The following is a 21,238-nucleotide window of genomic DNA, read 5'->3' on the forward strand; positions in this document are numbered from 1 at the left end:
CTAACCATAGACATGTGTTGTCATTTGATTAACGGGATCACATTATTAGGAGAATGATGTGATTGACATGACCCATTCCATTAGCTTAGCACCCGATCATTTAGTATGTTGCTATTGCTTTCTTCATGACTTATACATGTTCCTATGACTATGAGATTATGCAACTCCCGTTTGCCATAGGAACACTTTGTGTGCTACCAAACGTCACAACGTAACTGGGTGATTATAAAGGAGCTCTACAGGTGTCTCCAAAGGTACATGTTGGGTTGGTGTATTTCGAGATTAGGATTTGTCACTCCAATTGTCGGAGAGGTATCTCTGGGCCCTCTCGGTAATGCACATCACATAAGCCTTGCAAGCATTTCAACTAATGAGTTAGTTGCGAGATGATGTATTACAAAACAAGTAAAGAGACTTGCCGGTAACGAGATTGAACTAGGTATTGAGATACCGACGATCGAATCTCGGGCAAGTAAAATACCGATGACAAAGGGAACAACGTATGTTGTTATGCGGTCTGACCGATAAAGATCTTCGTAGAATACGTAGGAGCCAATATGAGCATCCAGGTTCCGCTATTGGTTATTGACCAGAGACGTGTCTCGGTCATGTCTACATTGTTCTCGAACCCGTAGGGTCCGCACGCTTAAGGTTTCGATGACAGTTATATTATGAGTTTATGATTTTTGATGTACCGAAGTTAGTTCGGAGTCCCGGATGTGATCACGGACATAACGAGGAGTCTCGAAATGGTCGAGACATAAAGATTGATATATTAGACGGCTATATTCGGACACCGGAAGTGTTCCGGGTGATTTCGGAGAAAACTGGAGAGCCGGAGGGTTACGGGAACCCTACCGGGAGAAGTAATGGGCCATATGGGCCTTAGTGGAGAGAGAGAGGGGCAGCCAGGGTGGGCCACGCGCCTGCTCCCCCCTGGTCCGAATTGGACTAGGAGAGGGGGGGGCGCCCCCCTTTCCTTCTCCCTCCCCACTTCCTTCCCCCTCCTAGGAGTCCTACTCCTACTAGGAGGAGGACTCCTCCTGGCGCGCCAATAGGGGCCGGCCGCCCTCCTCCCCTTGCTCCTTTATATACGGGGGCAGGGGGCACCCCTAGACACACAAGTTGATCCATGTGATCATATTCTTAGCCGTGTGCGGTGCCCCCTTCCACCATAATCCTCGATAATATTGTAGCGCTGCTTAGGCGAAGCCCTACGACGGTAGTACATCAAGATCGTCACCACGCCGTCGTGCTGACGGAACTCTACCCCGACACTTTGCTGGATCGGAGTCCGGGGATCGTCATCGAGCTGAACGTGTGCTAAAACTCGGAGGTGCCGTAGTTTCGGTGCTTGATCGGTCGGGCCGTGAAGACGTACGACTACATCAACCACGTTGTGCTAACGCTTCCGCTGTCGGTCTACAAGGGTACGTAGATCACACTCTCCCCTCTCGTTGCTATGCATCACCATGATCTTGCGTGTGCGTAGGAAAATTTTGAAATTACTACGTTCCCCAACAGTGGCATCCGAGCCTAGGTTTTATGTGTTGATGTTATATGCACGAGTAGAACACAAGTGAGTTGTGGGCGATATAAGTCATACTTCTTACGAGCATGTCATACTTTGGTTCGGCGGTATTGTTGGACGAAGCGGTCCGGACCGACATTACGCGTACGCTTACGCGAGACCGGTTCTCCCGACGTGCTTTGCACAAAGGTGGCTAGCGGGTGACAGTTTCTCCAAGTTTAGTTGAACCGAGTGTGGCTACGCCCGGTCCTTGCGAAGGTTAAAACAACACCAACTTGACAAACTATCGTTGTGGTTTTGATGCGTAGGTAAGATTGGTTCTTGCTTAAGCCCGTAGCAGCCACGTAAAACTTGCAACAACAAAGTAGAGGACGTCTAACTTGTTTTTGTAGGGCATGTTGTGATGTGATATGGTCAAGACATGATGCTAAATTTTATTGTATGAGATGATCATGTTTTGTAACCAAGTTATCGGCAACTGGCAGGAGCCATATGGTTGTCGCTTTATTGTATGCAATGCAATTGCGATGTAATGCTTTACTTTATCACTAAGCGGTAGCGATTGTCGTGGAAGCATAAGATTGGCGAGACGACAACGAGGCTACGATGGTGATCAAGGTGTCGCGCCGGTGACGATGGTGATCACGATGGTGCTTCGAAGATGGAGATCACAAGCACAAGATGATGATGACCATATCATATCACTTATATTGATTGCATGTGATGCTTATCTTTTATGCATCTTATCTTGCTTTGATTGACGGTAGCATTTTAAGATGATCTCTCACTAATTATCAAGAAGTGTTCTCCCTGAGTATGCACCGTTGCGAAAGTTCTTCGTGCTGAGACACCACGTGATGATCGGGTGTGATAGGCTCTACGTTCAAATACAACGGGTGCAAAACAGTTGCACACGCAGAATACTCAGGTTATACTTGACGAGCCAAGCATATACAGATATGGCCTCGTAACATGGAGACCGAAAGGTCGAGCGTGAATCATATAGTAGATATGATCAACATAGCGATGTTCACCAATTAAACTACTCCATCTCACGTGATGATCGGACATGGTTTAGTTGATTTGGATCACGTAATCACTTAGAGGATTAGAGGGATGTCTATCTAAGTGGGAGTTCTTTAGTAATATGATTAATTGAACCTAAATTTATCATGAACTTAGTACCTGATAGTATCTTGCTTGTTTATGTTTGATTGTAGATAGATGGCCCGTGCTGTTGTTCCGTTGAATTTTAATGCGTTCCTTGAGAAAGCAAAGTTGAAAGATGATGGTAGCAATTACACGGACTGGGTCCGTAACTTGAGGATTATCCTCATTGCTGCACAGAAGAATTACGTCCTGGAAGCACCGCTGGGTGCCAGGCCTGCTGCTGGAGCAACACCAGATGTTATGAACGTCTGGCAGAGCAAAGCTGATGACTACTCGATAGTTCAGTGTGCCATGCTTTACGGCTTAGAATCGGGACTTCAACGAAGTTTTGAACGTCATGGAGCATATGAGATGTTCCAGGAGTTGAAGTTAATATTTCAAGCAAATGCCCGGATTGAGAGATATGAAGTCTCCAATAAGTTCTATAGCTGCAAGATGGAGGAGAACAGTTCGGTCAGTGAGCATATACTCAAAATGTCTGGGTATAATAATCACTTGATTCAATTGGGAGTTAATCTTCCAGATGATTGCGTCATTGACAGAATTCTCCAATCACTGCCACCAAGCTACAAGAGCTTCGTGATGAACTATAATATGCAAGGGATGAATAAGACTATTCCCGAGCTCTTCGCAATGCTGAAAGCTGCGGAGGTAGAAATCAAGAAGGAGCATCAAGTGTTGATGGTCAATAAGACTACTAGTTTCAAGAAAAAGGGCAAAGGGAAGAAGAAGGGGAACTTCAAAAAGAACAGCAAGCAAGTTGCTACTCAAGAGAAGAAACCCAAACCTGGACCTAAGCCTGAAACTGAGTACTTCTACTGCAAGCAGACTGGTCACTGGAAGCGGAACTGCCCCAAGTATTTGGCAGATAAGAAGGGTGGCAAGGTGAACAAAGGTATATGTGATATACATGTTATTGATGTGTACCTTACTAATGCTCGCAGTAGCACCTGGGTATTTGATACTGGTTCTGTTGCTAACATTTGCAACTCAAAACAGGGACTACATATTAAGCGAAGATTGGCTAAGGACGAGGTGACGATGCGCGTGGGAAATGGTTCCAAAGTCGATGTGATCGCGGTCGGCACGCTACCTCTACGTCTACCTTCGGGATTAGTATTAGACCTAAATAATTGTTATTTGGTGCCAGCGTTAAGCATGAACATTACATCTGGATCTTGTTTGATGCGAGACGGTTATTCATTTAAATCAGAGAATAATGGTTGTTCTATTTATATAAGTAATATCTTTTATGGTCATGCACCCTTAAAGAGTGGTCTATTCTTATTAAATCTCGATAGTAGTGACACACATATTCATAATGTTGAAACCAAAAGATGCAGAGTTGATAATGATAGTGCAACTTATTTGTGGCACTGCCGTTTGGGTCATATCGGTGTAAAGCGCATGAAGAAACTCCATACTAATGGGCTTTTGGAACCACTTGATTATGAATCACTTGGTACTTGCGAACCGTGCCTTATGGGTAAGATGAAAAAACACCGTTCTCCGGTACTATGGAGAGAGCAACAGATTTGTTGGAAATCATACATACAGATGTATATGGTCCGATGAATGTTGAGGCTCGTGGCGGATATCGTTATTTTCTCACCTTCACAGATGACTTAAGCAGATATGGGTATATCTACTTAATGAAACATAAGTCTGAAACATTTGAAAAGTTCAAAGAATTTCAGAGTGAAGTTGAAAATCATCGTAACAATAAAATAAAATTCCTGTGATCTGATCGTGGAGGAGAATATTTGAGTTACGAGTTTGGTGTACATTTGAAACAATGCGGAATAGTTTCGCAACTCACGCCACCCGGAACACCACAGTGTAATGATGTGTCCGAACGTCGTAATCGTACTTTACTAGATATGGTGCGATCTATGATGTCTCTTATTGATTTACTGCTATCGTTTTGGGGTTATGCTCTAGAGACGGCCGCATTCACGTTAAATAGGGCACCATCAAAATCCGTTAAGACGACACCTTATGAACTATGGTTTGGCAAGAAACCAAAGTTGTCGTTTCTGAAAGTTTGGGGTTGCGATGCTTATGTGAAAAAGCTTCAACCTGATAAGCTCGAACCCAAATCGGAGAAATTTGTCTTCATAGGATATCCAAAGGAAACTATTGAATACACCTTCTATCACAGATCCGAAGGCAAAACTTTTGTTGTTAAATTCGGAAACTTTCTAGAGAAGGAGTTTCTCTCGAAAGAAGTGAGTGGGAGGAAAGTAGAACTTGATGAGGTAACTATACCTGCTCCATTATTGGAAAGTAGTACATCACAGAAACCAGTTTCTGTGACACCTACACCAATTAGTGAGGAAGCTAATGATGATGATCATGAAGCTTCAGAACAAGATACTACTGAACCTCGTAGATCAACCAGAGTAAGATCCGCACCAGAGTGGTACGGTAATCCTGTTCTGGAAGTCATGCTACTAGATCATGATGAACCTACGAACTATGGAGAAGCGATGGTGAGCCCAGATTCCGCAAAATGGCTTGAAGCCATGAAATCTGAGATGGGATCCATGTATGAGAACAAAGTATGGACTTTGGTTGACTTGCCCAATGATCGGCAAGCAATTGAGAATAAATGGATCTTTAAGAAGAAGACTGACGCTGACGGTAATGTTACTGTCTACAAAGCTCGACTTGTCGCAAAAGGTTTTCGACAAGTTCAAGGGATTGACTACGATGAGACCTTCTCACCCGTAGCGATGCTTAAGTCTGTCCGAATCATGTTAGCAATTGCCGCATTTTATGATTATGAAATTTGGCAGATGGATGTCAAAACTGCATTCCTGAATGGATTTCTGCAAGAAGAGTTGTATATGATGCAACCGGAAGGTTTTGTCGATCCAAAGGGAGCTAACAAAGTGTGCAAGCTCCAGCGATCCATTTATGGGCTGGTGCAAGCCTCTCGGAGTTGGAATAAATGCTGTGATAGTGTGATCAAAGCATTTGGTTTTGTATAGACTTTTGGAGAAGCCTGTATTTACAAGAAAGTGAGTGGGAGCTCTGTAGCATTTCTGATATTATATGTAGATGACATATTACTAATCGGAAATGATATAGAATTTCTGGATAGCATAAAGGGATACTTGAATAAGAGTTTTTCAATGAAATACCTCGGTGAAGCTGCTTACATATTGGGCATTAAGATCTATAGAGACAGATCAAGACGCTTAATTGGACTTTCACAAAGCACATACCTTGACAAAGTTTTCAAAAAGTTCAAAATGGATCAAGCAAAGAAAGGATTCTTGCCTGTGTTACAAGGTGTGAAATTGAGTAAGACTCAATGCCCAACCAATGCAGAAGATAGAGAGAAAATGAAAGATGTTCCCTATGCTTCAGCCATAGGCTCTATCATGTATGCAATGCTGTGTACCAGACCTGATGTGTGTCTTGCTATAAGTCTAGCAGGCAGGTACCAAAGTAATCCAGGAGTGGATCACTGGACAGCGGTTAAGAACATCCTGAAATACCTGAAAAGGACTAAGGGTATGTTTCTCATATATGGAGGTGACAAAGAGCTCATCGTAAATGGTTACGTTGATGCAAGCTTTGACACTGATCCGGACGATTCTAAATCGCAAACCGGATACGTATTTACATTAAACGGTGGAGCTGTCAGTTGGTGCAGTTCTAAACAAAGCGTTGTGGCGGGATCTACATGTGAAGCGGAGTACATAGCTGCTTCGGAAGCAGCAAACGAAGGAGTCTGGATGAAGGAGTTCATATCCGATCTAGGAGTCATACCTAGTGCATCGGGTCCAATGAAAATCTTTTGTGACAATACTGGTGCAATTGCCTTGGCAAAGGAATCCAAATTTCACAAGAGAACCAAGCACATCAAGATACGCTTCAATTCCATCCGGGATCTAGTCCAGGTGGGAGACATAGAGATTTGCAAGACACATACGGATCTGAATGTAGCAGACCCGTTGACTAAGCCTCTTCCACGAGCAAAACATGATCAGCACCAAAGCTCCATGGGTGTTAGAATCATTACTGTGTAATCTAGATTATTGACTCTAGTGCAAGTGGGAGACTGAAGGAAATATGCCCTAGAGGCAATAATAATGTTATTATTTTATTTCCTTATATCATGATAAATGTTTATTATTCATGCTAGAATTGTATTATCCGGAAACATAATACTTGTGTGAATACATAGACAAACCAAACGTCACTAGTATGCCTCTACTTGACTAGCTCATTAATCAAAGATGGTTATGTTTCCTAACCATAGACATGTGTTGTCATTTGATTAATGGGATCACATTATTAGGAGAATGATCTGATTGACATGACCCATTCCATTAGCTTAGCACCCGATCATTTAGTATGTTGCTATTGCTTTCTTCATGACTTATACATGTTCCTATGACTATGAGATTATGCAACTCCCGTTTGCCGGAGGAACACTTTGTGTGCTACCAAACGTCACAACATAACTGGGTGATTATAAAGGAGCTCTACAGGTGTCTCCAAAGGTACATGTTGGGTTGGCGTATTTCGAGATTAGGATTTGTCACTCCGATTGTCGGAGAGGTATCTCTGGGCCCTCTCGGTAATGCACATCACATAAGCCTTGCAAGCATTTCAACTAATGAGTTAGTTGCGAGATGATGTATTACGAAACGAGTAAAGAGACTTGCCGGTAACGAGATTGAACTAGGTATTGAGATACCGACGATCGAATCTCGGGCAAGTGAAATACCGATGACAAAGGGAACAACGTATGTTGTTATGCGGTCTGACCGATAAAGATCTTCGTAGAATATGTAGGAGCCAATATGAGCATCCAGGTTCCGCTATTGGTTATTGACTGGAGACGTGTCTCGGTCATGTCTACATTGTTCTCGAACCCGTAGGGTCCGCACGCTTAAGGTTTCGATGACAGTTATATTATGAGTTTATGAGTTTTGATGTACCGAAGTTAGTTCGGAGTCCCGGATGTGATCAAGGACATAACGAGGAGTCTCGAAATGGTCGAGACATAAAGATTAATATATTAGACGGCTATATTCGGACATCGGAAGTGTTCCGGGTGATTTCAGAGAAAACCGGAGAGCCGGAGGGTTACCGGAACCCTACCGGGAGAAGTAATGGGCCATATGGGCCTTAGTGGAGAGAGAGAGGGGCAGCCAGGGTGGGCCGCGCGCCTCCTCCCCCCTGGTCTGAATTGGACTAGGAGAGGGGGGGCGGCGCCCCCCTTTCCTTCTCCCTCCCCACTTCCTTCCGAATTAGGAGAGGGGGTCCGAATTGGACTCCTACTAGGAGGAGGACTCCTCCTGGCGCGCCAATAGGGGCTGACCGGCCTCCTCCCCTTGCTCCTTTATATACGGGGGCAGGGGGCACCCCTAGACACACAAGTTGATCCATGTGATCATATTCTTAGCCGTGTGTGGTGCCCCCTTCCACCATAATCCTCGATAATATTGTAGCGGTGCTTAGGCGAAGCCCTGCGACGGTAGTACATCAAGATCGTCACCACGCCGTCGTGCTGACGGAAGTCTACCCCGACACTTTGCTGGATCGGAGTCCGGGGATCTTCGTCGAGCTGAACATGTGCTAAAACTCGGAGGTGCCGTAGTTTCGGTGCTTGATCGGTCGGGCCGTGAAGACGTACGGCTACATCAACCGCGTTGTGCTAACGCTTCCGCTGTCGGTCTACAAGGGTACGTAGATCACACTCTCCCCTCTCGTTGCTATGCATCACCATGATCTTGCGTGTGCGTTGGAAAATTTTGAAATTACTACATTGCCCAACAATTTGGACACCGGAAGTGTTTCCGAGGGTACCAGGTACTTATCGGGTCACCGGAAAGGAGTTTCGGGCACCCCCGGCAAAGATATGGGCCTTATGGGCCAAGTGAGGGAACACACCAGCCATGGTGCGCCCCTATAGAGGCCAGCCCTATGAGGAGGAGAAGGAAAGAGGGGAGGGCAAGGAAAGTGTGGATTAGGATTCCTACTTCCTTCCCTCTCCCCTCTCTTTCCTTCCACCTCTGTTATATATGGTAGGGGGGCGGGTTGGGAGGGACTCCAAGTAGGATTCCTCCTACTTGCATGCCTTCTATGGCTGCTCCTCCCTCCCTCCCACCTATATATATATGAGGTGGGGGCGCCTAGCACATAAAAGACAATTTCCTAGCCGTGTGCGGCGCCCCCCACCACCGTTTACACCCTCAGTCATATCTTCGTAGTGCTTAGGCAAAGCCCTGCGAGGAGCACTTCACCATCACTGTCACCATGCCATCGTGCTGACGAAACTCATCTACTACCTTAACGTCTTGCTGGATCAAGAAGGCGGGGGACGTCGCCGAGCTGAATGTGTGCAGAACTCGGAGGTGTCGTGCGTTCGGTACTTGATCGGTCGGAGCTAGAAGAAGTTTGACTGCATCGACCGCGTTGTCAAATGCTTCCGCTTACGGTCTACAAGGGTACGTAGACACGCCCTCCCCCTCATTGCTATGCATCTCCATGGATAGATCATTACATGTGCGTAGGAATTTTTTTGTTTTCCATGCAACGTTTCCCAATAGTGGCATCAGAGCCAGGTCTATGCGTAGATGATATGCACGTGTAGAACACGAAGAGTTGTGGGTGGTGATAGTTGATACGTCTCCAACGTATCTATAATTTTTTATTGTTCCATGCTATATTATATTCTGTTTTGGGCATCATTGGGCTTTATTATACACTTTTATATTATTTTTGGGACTAACCTATTAACCGTAGGCCCAGCCCAGAATTGTTGTTTTTTTTGCCTATTTTAGGGTTTCGCAGAAAAAATATATCAAACGGAGTCCAAACAGAATGAAACCTTCGGGAACGTGATTTTCGGAATGAACATGATCCAGAGGACTTGGACCTTACGTCAAGACATCAACCAGGAGGCCACGAGGTAGTGGGGCACGCCTACCCCCCAGGCGCACCATCCACCCTCGTGGGCCCCCTGTTGCTCCACCGACGTACTCCTTCCTCCTATATATACCTATGTATCCCCAAACAACCAGATACGGAGCCAAAACCCTAATTCCACCGCTGTAACTTTCTGTATCCACGAGATCCCATCTTAGGGCCTGTTCCGGAGCTCTGCCGGAGGGGGCATCGATCACGGAGGGCTTCTACATCAACACCATAGCCTTTCTGATGAAGTGTGAGTAGTTTACTTCAGACCTACGGGTCCATAGTTAGTAGCTATATGGCTTCTTCTCTCTTTTTGGATCTCAATACAATGTTATCCCCCTCTCTTGTGGAGATCTATTCGATGTAATCTTTTTTCTGCGGTGTGTTTGTTGAGATCGATGAATTGTGGGTTTATGGTCAAGTCTATCTATGAATAATATTTGGATCTTCTCTGAATTGTTTTATGTATTCCGAAAATCACGTTCCTGAAGGTTTCATTCCGTTTGGACTCCGTTTGATATTCCTTTTCTTCGAAACCCTAAAACAGGCAAAAAACAGCGATTCTAGGCTGGGCCTCCAGTTAATAGGTTAGTCCCAAAATTAATATAAAAGTGGATAATAAAGCCCAATAATGTCCAAAACAGTAGATAATATAGCATGGAGCAATCAAAAATTATAGATACGTTGGAGACGTATCAAGCATCCCCAAGCTTAATTCCTGCTTGTCCTCGAGTAGGTAAATGATAAAAACAGAATTTTTGATGCGGAGTGCTACTTGGCATAATTTTAATGTAATTCTTCTTAATTGTGGTATGAATACTCAGATCTGAAAGATTCAAGACAAAAGTTCATATTGACATAAAAATAATAATACTTCAAGCATACTAACAAAGCAATTATGTCTTCTCAAAATAACATGGCTAAAGAAAGCTATCCCAACAAAATCATATAGTCTGGCTATGCTCTATATTCACCACACAAAATATTTAAATCATGCACAACCCGATGACAAGCCAAGCAATTGTTTCATACTTTTGAAATTCTCAAAAAAAATCAATTTTCACGCAATACATGAGCGTGAGCCATGGATATAGCACTATAGGTGGAATAGAGTGGTGGTTGTGGAGATGACAAAAAGGGAGAAGATAGTCTCACATCAACTAGGCGTATCATCGGGCTATGGAGATGCCCATCAATAGATATCAATGTGAGTGAGTAGGGATTGCCATGCAACGGATGCACTAGAGCTATAAGTATATGAAAGCTCAAAAAGAAACTAAGTGGGTGTGCATCCAACTTGCTTGCTCATGAAGACCTAGGGCATTTTGAGGAAGCCCATCATTGGAATATACAAGCCAAGTTATATAATGAAAAATTCCCACTAGTATATGAAAGTGACAACATGAGAGACTCTCTACTATGAAGATCATGGTGCTACTTTGAAGCACAAGTGTGGTAAAAGGATAGTAACATTGTCCCTTCTCTCTTTTTCTCTCATTTTTTTATTTTTTTATTTGGGCCTTTTCTCTTTTTATGGCCTCTTTTCTTTCTCTTTTTTTATTTGGGCTTCTTTGGCCTCTTTTATTTATTTTTCGTCCGGAGTCTCATCCCGACTTGTGGGGGAATCATAGTCTCCATCATCCTTTCCTCACTGGGACAATGCTCTAATAATGATGATCATCACACTTTTATTTTTCTTACAACTCAACAATTACAACTCGATACTCAGAACAAAATATGACTCTATATGAATGCCTCCGGCGGTGTACCGGGATATGCAATGATGCATGAGTGACATGTATGAAAGAATTATGAATGGTGGCTTTGCCACAAATACGATGTCAACTACATGATCATGCTAAGCAATATGACAATGATGGAGTGTGTCATAAACGGAACAGTGGAAAGTTGCATGGCAATATATCTCGGAATGGCTATGGAAATGCCATAATAGGTAGGTATGGTGGCTGTTTTGAGGAAGGTATATGGTGGGTGTATGATACCAGCGAAAGGTGCGCGGTATTAGTGAGGCTAGCAAAGGTGGAAGGGTGAGAGTGCGTATAATCCATGGACTCAACATTAGTCATAAAGAACTCATATACTTATTGCAAAAATCTACAAGTTATCAAAGCAAAGTATTACGCGCATGCTCCTAGGGGGATAGATTGGTAGGAAAAGACCATCGCTCGTCCCCGACCGCCACTCATAAGGAAGACAATCAATAAATAAATCATGCTCCGACTTCATCACATAACGGTTCACCATACGTGCATGCTACGTGAATCACAAACTTCAACACAAGTATTTCTCAAATTCACAACTACTCAACTAGCATGACTTTAATATCATCATCTCCATATCTCAAAACAATTATCAAGTATCAAACTTATCATAGTATTCAACACACTCATAAGAAAGTTTTATTATTAATCTTGCATAGCAAGCATATTAGGATTTTAAGCAAATTACCATGCTATTAAGACTCTCAAAATAATCTAAGTGAAGCATGAGAGATCAATAGTTTCTATAAAACAAATCCACCATTGTGCTCTAAAAGATATAAGTGAAGCACTAGAGCAAAATTATATAACTCAAAAGATATAAGCGAAGCACATAGAGTATTCTAACAAATTCCAAATCATATATGGCTCTCTCAAAAGGTGTGTACAGAAAGGATGATTGTGGTAAACTAACAAGAAAAGACTCAAATCATACAAGACGCTCCAAGCAAAACACATATCATGTGGTAAATAAAAATATAGCTCCAAGTAAAGTTACCGATAGAAGTAGACGAAAGAGGGGATGCCTTCCGGGGCATCCCCAAGCTTTGGCTTTTAGGTGTCCTTAGATTATCTTGGGGGTGCCATGGGCATCCCCAAGCTTAGGCTCTTGCCACTCCTTGTTCCATAATCCATCAAATCTTTACCCAAAACTTGAAAACTTCACAACACAAAACTTAAAGTAGAAAATCTCGTGAGCTCCGTTAGCGAAAGAAAACAAAAGACCACTTCAAGGTACTGTAATGAACTCATTATTTATTTATATGGGTGTTATACCTACTGTATTCCAACTTCTCTATGGTTTATAAACTATTTTACTAGCCATAGATTCATCAAAATAAGCAAACAACACACGAAAAACAGAATCTGTCAAAAACATAACAGTCTGTAGTAATCTGTAGCTAGTGCAAGATCTGAACCCCAAAAATTCTAAAATAAATTGCTGGACGTGAGGAATTTATCTATTAACCATCTGCAAAAATAATTAACTAAATATCACTTTCCAAATAAAAATGACAGCAGTTCTCGTGAGCGCTAAAGTTTCTGTTTTTTACAGCAAGTTCACCAAGACTTTCCCCAAGTCTTCCCAGCGGTTCTACTTGGAACAAACACTAATTAAACACAAAACACAACCAAAACAGAGGCTAGATAATTTATTTATTACTAAACAGGAGCAAAAAGCAAGGAATAAAAATAAAATTGGTTTGTCTCCCAACAAGCGCTATCGTTTAACGCCCCTAGCTAGGCATAACAAGCAAGAATAGATCTAGGTATTGCCATCTTTGGTAGGCAATCCATAAGTAGCTCTCATAATAGATTCATAAGGTAATTTAATTTTTCTTTCTTGGAAAGTGTTCCATGCCTTTCCTTAATGGAAATTGGAATCTAATATTTCCTTCCTTCATATCAATAATTGCACCAATCGTTCTAAGGAAAGGTCTACCAAGAATAATAGGACATGAAGGATTGCAATCTATGTCAAGAACGATAAAATCTCCGAGCACATAATTATTATCTGCAACAATAAGAACATCATTAATTCTTCCCATAGGTTTCTTAATAGTGGAATCCGCAAGGTGCAAGTTTAGAGAGCAATCATCAAAATCACGGAAACCTAACAAATCACACGAAGTCTTTGGAATCGTGGAAACACTAGCAGCCAAATCACATAAAGCATAGCATTCATGATCTTTAATTTTAATTTTAATAGTCGGTTCCCACTCATCATAAAGTTTTCTAGGGATTGAAACTTCCAATTCAAGTTTTTCTTCATAAGATTGCATCAAGGCATCAACGACATGTTTAGTAAATGCTTTATTTTGACTATAAGCGTGAGGAGAATTTAGCACGGATTGCAACAAGGAAATACAATCAATCAAAGAGCAATTTTCATAGTTAAATTCCTTGAAATCCATAATAGTGGGTTTAGCAACATCTAGGGTTTTAATTTCTTCAATCCCACTTTTATCAAATTTAGCATCAAGATCAAAAGATTCAGAATTCTTGGAACGCCTTCTAGGTAAAGGTGGATCATATTCAGTCCCATCATTATCAAGATTCATATTGAAAAACAAAGATTTAATAGGGGACACATCAATAACTTTTAGATATTCATCATTATTTTCATAGGAACTAGAAGAACACGCTTTTATAAAGGCGTCTTTCTTAGCACGCATCCTAGCGGTTCTTTCTTTGCACTCGTCAATGGAAATTCTCATGGATTTGAGAGACTAATTGTATCATGCTTAGGTGGAATAGATATAAGTTTCAAAGAATCAACATCAAGAGCAATTCTATCAACGTTCCTAGCCAAATCATCAATCTTAAGCCATTTTTCCTCAATCATAGCATTAAAATTCTTTTGCGAAGTAATAAATTCTTTAATATTAGATTCAAAATAAGAGGGCATCTTATTATAATTTCCATAAGAATTGTTGTAGAATTACCATAATTATTAGAGGGATTACTAGGATAAGGCCTAGGATTGAAATTTCCTCTATACGCGTTGTTACCAAAATTGTTCCTACCAACAACTTTCACATCCATAGATTCATTATTATTCTCAATCAAAGTAGACAAGGGCATATCATTAGGATTAGAAGAAACACTCTTATTAGCAAATAATTTCATAAGTTCATCCATCTTTCCACTCAAAACATTAATTTCTTCTATCGCATGCACCTTTTTATTAGTAGATCTTTCAGTATGCCATTGAGAATAATTAACCATAATATTATCTAGGTGTTTAGTAGCTTCTCCTAAAGTGATTTCCATAAAAGTGCCTCCCGTGGCTGAATCTAAAAGATTTCTAGAAGCAAAATTCAATCCGGCATAAAAGTTTTGTAGAATCATCCACAAATTTAAACCATGAGTGGGGCAATTACGTATCATTAATTTCTTTCTCTCCCAAGCTTGTGCAATATGTTCATGATCAAGTTGCTTAAAATTCATAATATCGTTTCTAAGAGAGATGATCTTAGCGGGAGGAAAATACTTAGATATAAAAGCATCTTTGCACTTATTCCATGAATCAATACTATTTTTAGGCAAAGACGAAAACCAAGCTTTAGCACGATCTCTAAGCGAAAAAGGAAATAGCTTCAATTTAACAATATCATTATCCACATCTTTCTTCTTTTGCATGTCACACAAATCAACGAAGCTATTTATATGGGTAGCGGCATCTTCACTAGGAAGGCCGGAGAACGGATCTTTCATAACAAGATTCAGCAAAGCAGCATTAATTTCACAAGATTCAGCATCGGTAAGAGGAGCAATCGGAGTGCTAATAAAATCATTGTTGTTGGTATTGGTGAAGTCACAAAATTTAGTATTATCTTGAGCCATCGTGACAAGCAAGTAAACTAACACACAAGCAAACAAAAAGCAAGCGAACAAAAAGAGGCAAATAGAGAGGGAGGATAGAGAGAGGGGGGGGGGCAAATAAAACGGTAAGAGTGAAGTGGGGGGAGAGGAAAACGAGAGGCAAATGGCAAATAATGTAATGCGGGAGATAAGGGTATGTGATGGGTACTTGGTATGTTGACTTTTGCGTAGACCTCCCCGGCAACGGCGCCAGAAATCCTTCTTGCTACCTCTTTTAGCACTACGTTGGTTTTCCCCGAAGAGGAAGGAATGATGTAGCAAAGTAGCATAAGTATTTCCCTCAGTTTTTGAGAACCAAGGTATCAATCCAGTAGGAGGCTACGCGCGAGTCCCTCGCACCTGCACAAAACAAATAAATCCTCGCAACCAACGCAAATAGGGGTTGTCAATCCCTATAGTGCCACTTACGAGAGTGAGATCTGATAGATATTATAAGATAATATTTTTGGTATTTTTATGATAAAGATGCAAAGTAAAATAAAGGCAAAGTAAATAACTAAGTAGTAGGAGATTGATATGATAAATATAGACCCGGGGGCCATAGGTTTCACTAGTGGCTTCTCTCGAGAGCATAAGTATTCTACGGTGGGTGAACAAATTACTATTGAGAAATTGACAGAATTGAGCATAGTTATGAGAATATGTAGGTATGATCATGTATATAGGCATCACGTCTGAGACAAGTAGACCGACTCCTGCCTGCATCTACTACTATTACTCCACTCATCGACCGCTATCCAGCATGCATCTAGAGTATTAAGTTAAAAACAAAGTAACGCCTTAAGCCAAATGACATGATGTCGAGGGATAGACTCATGCAATATGAAGAAAACCCCACCTTCTTATCCTCGATGGCAACAATACAATACGTGCCTTGCTGCCCTTACTGTCACCGGGAAAGGACACCGCAAGATTGAACCCAAAGCTAAGCACTTCTCCCATTGCAAGAAAGATCAATCTAGTAGGCCAAACCAAACTGATAATTCGAAGAGACTTTCAAAGATAACCAATCATACATAAAAGAATTCAGAGAAGATTCAAATATTATTCGTAGATAGACTTGATCATAAACCCACAATTCATCGATCTCAACAAACACACCGCAAAAAGAAGATTACATCGAATAGATCTCCACAAGAGAGGGGGAGAACATTGTATTGAGATCCAAAAAGAGAGAAGAAGCCATCTAGCTAATAACTATGGACCCGTAGGTCTGAAGTAAACTACTCACACTTCATCGGAGAGGCTATGGTGTTGATGTAGAAGCCCTCCGTGATCGATGCCCCCTCCGGCGGAGCTCCGGAACAGGCCCCAAGATGGGATCTCGTGGATATAGAAAGTTACGGTGGTGGAATTAGGGTTTTGGCTCCGTATCTGATCGTTTGGGGGTACGTGGGTATATATAGGAGGAAGAAGTACGTCGGTGGAGCAACAGGGGGGCCCACGAGGGTGGAGGGCGCGCCTGGGGGGGGGGGTAGGCGCGCCCCCCTACCTCATGGCCTCCTGTTACGTGGCTTGACGTAGGGTCCAAGTCTCCTGAGTTGTATTTTATGAGAAAATCACGTTCCCGAAGGTTTAATTTCGTTTGGACTCCGTTTGATATTCCTTTTCTGCGAAACCCTAAAACAGGCAAAAAACAACGATTCTGGGCTGGGCCTCCGGTTAATAAGTTAGTCCCAAAATTAATATAGAAGTGGATAATAAAGCCCAATAATGTCCAAAACAGTAGATAATATAGCATGGAGCAATCAAAAATTATAGATACGTTGGAGACGTATCATAGAGCATATGAGATGTTCCAGGGCCGTACCAGGGAAATTGGAGGCCCTGTGCATATCAAGATTAGGCCATATGTGTGAAAGAAAAACAATAATATTTTTTATCGACCACTGCAATTTTTCACAGGGAATTACACCAGTTGGAAGCATGTACAAACTCAAAGACCCGGCGATATTGGAGATGGGCACCTAAGGTGGCTTGGCTAAAATATTTCCAACGGTTATTTAGTGTGGTATTAGTGCTTGAGTTAAAACCTTGATTAACAAACAATTTGGGGCCCCTCCGATGCTGGGGGCCCTGTTCAGTCGCTCCTGTTGCACATGCGGGCATACGGCCTTGAGATGTTCCAGGAGCTGAAATTGGTATTTCAGACTCATGCCCGTGTCGAGAGGTACGAGATCTATGACAAGTACTTTGCCTACAAAATGGAGGAGAATAGCTCAGCCAGTGAGCATGTACTCAGAATGTCTGGGTACTACAATCGCTTGAATCAAGTGGGAGTTAATCTTCCAGATAAGATAGTGATTGACAGAGTTCTCTAGTCACTATCACCAAGCTACTAGAACTTCGTGATGAACTACAATATGCAAGGGATGACGAAAATGATTCCCGAGCTTTTCGCGATGCTGAAATCAGTGAAAGGTAGAAATCAAGAAAGAGCATCAAGTGTTGATGGTAAACAAGACCACTAGTTTCAAGAAAAAAGGGCAAGGGAAAGCAAAGGGAACTTCAAGAAGAATGGCAAGCAAGTTGCCTCTCCCATGAAGAAGCCCAAAACCGGACCCAAGCCTGAAACTGAGTGCCTCTACTGCAAAGGAAATGATCACTATAAGCGGAATTGCCCCAAATAATTGGCAAATAAGAAGGATGGCAAAGTGAACAAAGGTATATTTGATATACATGCCATTGATGTGTACCTTACTATTATTCATAGTAGCCCCTAGGTATTTGATACTGATTCAGTTGTTAAGATTAGTAACACGAAACGGGAGTTTCAAAATGAACAGATACTAGTTGAGGGCGAGGTGACGATGTGTGTTGGAAATGATTCCAAGGATTAGTGTTGAACCTAAATAAATGTTATTTGGTGTTTGCGTTGAGCATGAATATGATTGAATCATCTTTATTGCAATACGTTTATTCATTTAAGTTAGAGAATAATTGTTGTTCTATTTACATGAATAAAACCTACTATGGTCATACACCCAATGTGAATGGTTTATTGAATCTCGATCGTAGTGATACACATATTCATAATATTGATGCCAAAAGATGCAGAGTTGATAATGATAGTTTACATACTTGTAGCACTGCCGTTTAGGTCATATTGGTGTAAAGCGCATGAAGAAACTCCCTGCAGATGGAGCTTTGGAATCACTTGATTATGAATCATTTGATACTTCTGAACCATGCCTCATGGTCAAGATGACTAAAATTCCGTTCTCCTGAACAATGGAGCGAGCTAATGACTTATTGGAAATAATACATACCAATGTATGCGGTCCGATGAGTGTTGAAGCACGTGGCGGGTATCATTATTTTCTCACCTTCACAGATGATTTGAGTAGGTATGTGTATATCTACTTGATGAAACACAAGTCTCAGACATTTGAAAAGTTCAAAGAATTTCGGAGTGAGGTAGAGAATCATCATAACAAGAAAATAAAGTATTTACGATCTGATCGCGGAGACGAATATTTGAGTTACGAGTTTGGACTTCATATAAAACAATGTGGAATAGTTTTACAACTCACTCCACCTGGAACACCACAGTGTAATGGTGTGTTCGTACGTTGTAACTGTACTTTATTAGATATGGTGCGTTCTATGATGTCTCTTACCGATTTGCCGCTATCATTTTGGGGTTATGCATTAGAGATAGCCGCATTCACGTTAAATAGGGCACCGTCTAAATCCATTGAGATGACACCTTATGAACTGTGGTTTGGCAAGAAACCTAAGTTGTCATTTCTTAAAAGTTTGGGGAAGCGACACTTATGTCAAAAGGTTTTAGCCTGATAAGCTCGAACCCAAAGCGGAGAAGTGCGTCTTTTCATAGGATACCCTAAGGAAACCATTGGGTACACCTTCTACCACAGATCCAAAGGCAAGATCTTTGTTGCTAAGAATGGATTCTTTCTAGAGAAGGTGTTTCTTTTGAAAGAAGTTAGTGGGAGGAAAGTAGAACTTGATGAGGTAATTGTACCTTCTCTCGAATTGAAAAGTAGAACATCAGAGAAAATTGTTCCCGTGATGCCTACACCAACTAGAGAGGAAGCTAATAATGATGATCATGAAACTTCAGATCAAATTACTACAGAACATCGTAGGTCAACCAGAACATAATCCGCACCAGAGTGGTACCGTGATCCTGTCCTGGAAGTCATGTTATTAGAACAAGGTGAACCTACGAACTATGAAAAAGCTATGATGAGCCTAGATTCCAACAGATGGCTTGAGGCCATGAAATTTGAGATAGGATCCATGTATGAGAACAAAGTGTGGACTTTGGTGGATTTGCTCGATGATCGGCGGGCCATAGAGAATAAGTGGATCTTCAAGAAGAAGACTAATGTTGATGGTAATGTTCCTGTCTACAAAGCTCGACTTGTCGTAAAAGGTTTTCGACAAGTTTAAGGGGTTGACTACGATGAGATTTTATCACCCGTAGCGATGCTTAAATTAGTCCGAATCATGTTAGCAATTGTCGTATTTTATGATAATGAAATCTGGCAAATGGACATCAAAACTGCATCCCTTAATGGATTTCTTAAAGAAGAGTTGTATTTGATGCAACCAGAAGGTTTTGTCGATCCTAAAGGTGCTAACAAAGTGTGGAAACTCTAGCAATCCATCTATGGACTGGTGCAGGCATCTCGAAGTTGGAATATGCACTTTTATGAGGTGATTAAAGCATATGATTTTATACAGACTTACGGCGAAGCCTGTATTTACAAGAAAGTGAGTTGGAGCTCTATAGCATTTTTGATATTATATGTGGATGACATATTATTAATTGGAAATGATATATAATTTCTGGATAGCATAAAAGGGTACTTGAATAAGATTTTTTTCAGTGAAAGACCTCAGTGAAGCTGCTTACATATTAGGCATCAAGATCTATAGAGATAGATCAAGACGCTTGATAAGACTTTCAATGAGCACATACCTTAACAAGATTTTGAAGGAGTTCAAAATGGATCAGTCAAAGAAGGAGATCTAGCCTGTATTGTAAGGTGTGAAATTGAGTAGGACTCAAAGTCCGACCACGGCAGAAGATAGAAAGAGAATGGAAGTCATTCCCTATGCCTCAACCATAGGTTCTATAAAATATGCCATGTGTTGTGTACCATACCTATTGTGTACCTTGATGACCCACAAGTGTAGGGGATCTATCGTAGCCTTTTCGATAAGTAAGAGTGTCGAAATCAACGAGGAGCAGAAGGAAATGATAAGCAATTTTCAGTAAGGTATTCTCTGCAAGCACTGAAATTATCGGTAACAGATAGTTTTGTGATGAGGTAATTTGTAACGAGTAGCAAGTAACAAGTGTAAATAAAGTGCACCAAGATGGCCAATCCTTTTTGTAGCGAAGGACAATCCTGGACAAACTCTTATATGAAGTAAAGCGCTCCCGAGGACACATGGGAATTATCGCCAAGCTAGTTTTCATCACGTTCATATGATTCGCGTTCGGTACTTTGATAATTTGATATGTGGGTGGACCGGTGCTTGGGCACTGTCCTTATTTGGACAAGAATCCCACTTATGATTAACCCCCATTGCAAGCATCCGCAACTGTAACAGAAGTATTAAGGTAAACCTAACCATAGCATGAAACATATGGATCCAAATCAGCCCCTTACGAAGCAACACATAAACTAGGGTTTAAGCTTCTGTCACTCTAGAAACCCATCATCTACTTATTACTTCCCAATGCCTCCTTCTAGATCCAAACAATGGTGAAGTGTCATGTAGTCTACGTTCACATGACACCACTAGAGGGATGATGATGACCCACAAGTATAGGGGATCTATCGTAGTCCTTTCGATAAGTAAGAGTGTCGAACCCAACGAGGAGAAGAAGGAAATGATAAGCGGTTTTCAGCAAGGTATTCTCTGCAAGTACTAAAACAAGTGGTAACAGATAGTT

Source organism: Triticum urartu, chromosome 7A (genome assembly GCF_056163025.1).
Source record: "Triticum urartu cultivar PI428250 chromosome 7A, HENAU_Tu73, whole genome shotgun sequence".
Lineage (NCBI taxonomy): Eukaryota > Viridiplantae > Streptophyta > Magnoliopsida > Poales > Poaceae > Triticum > Triticum urartu.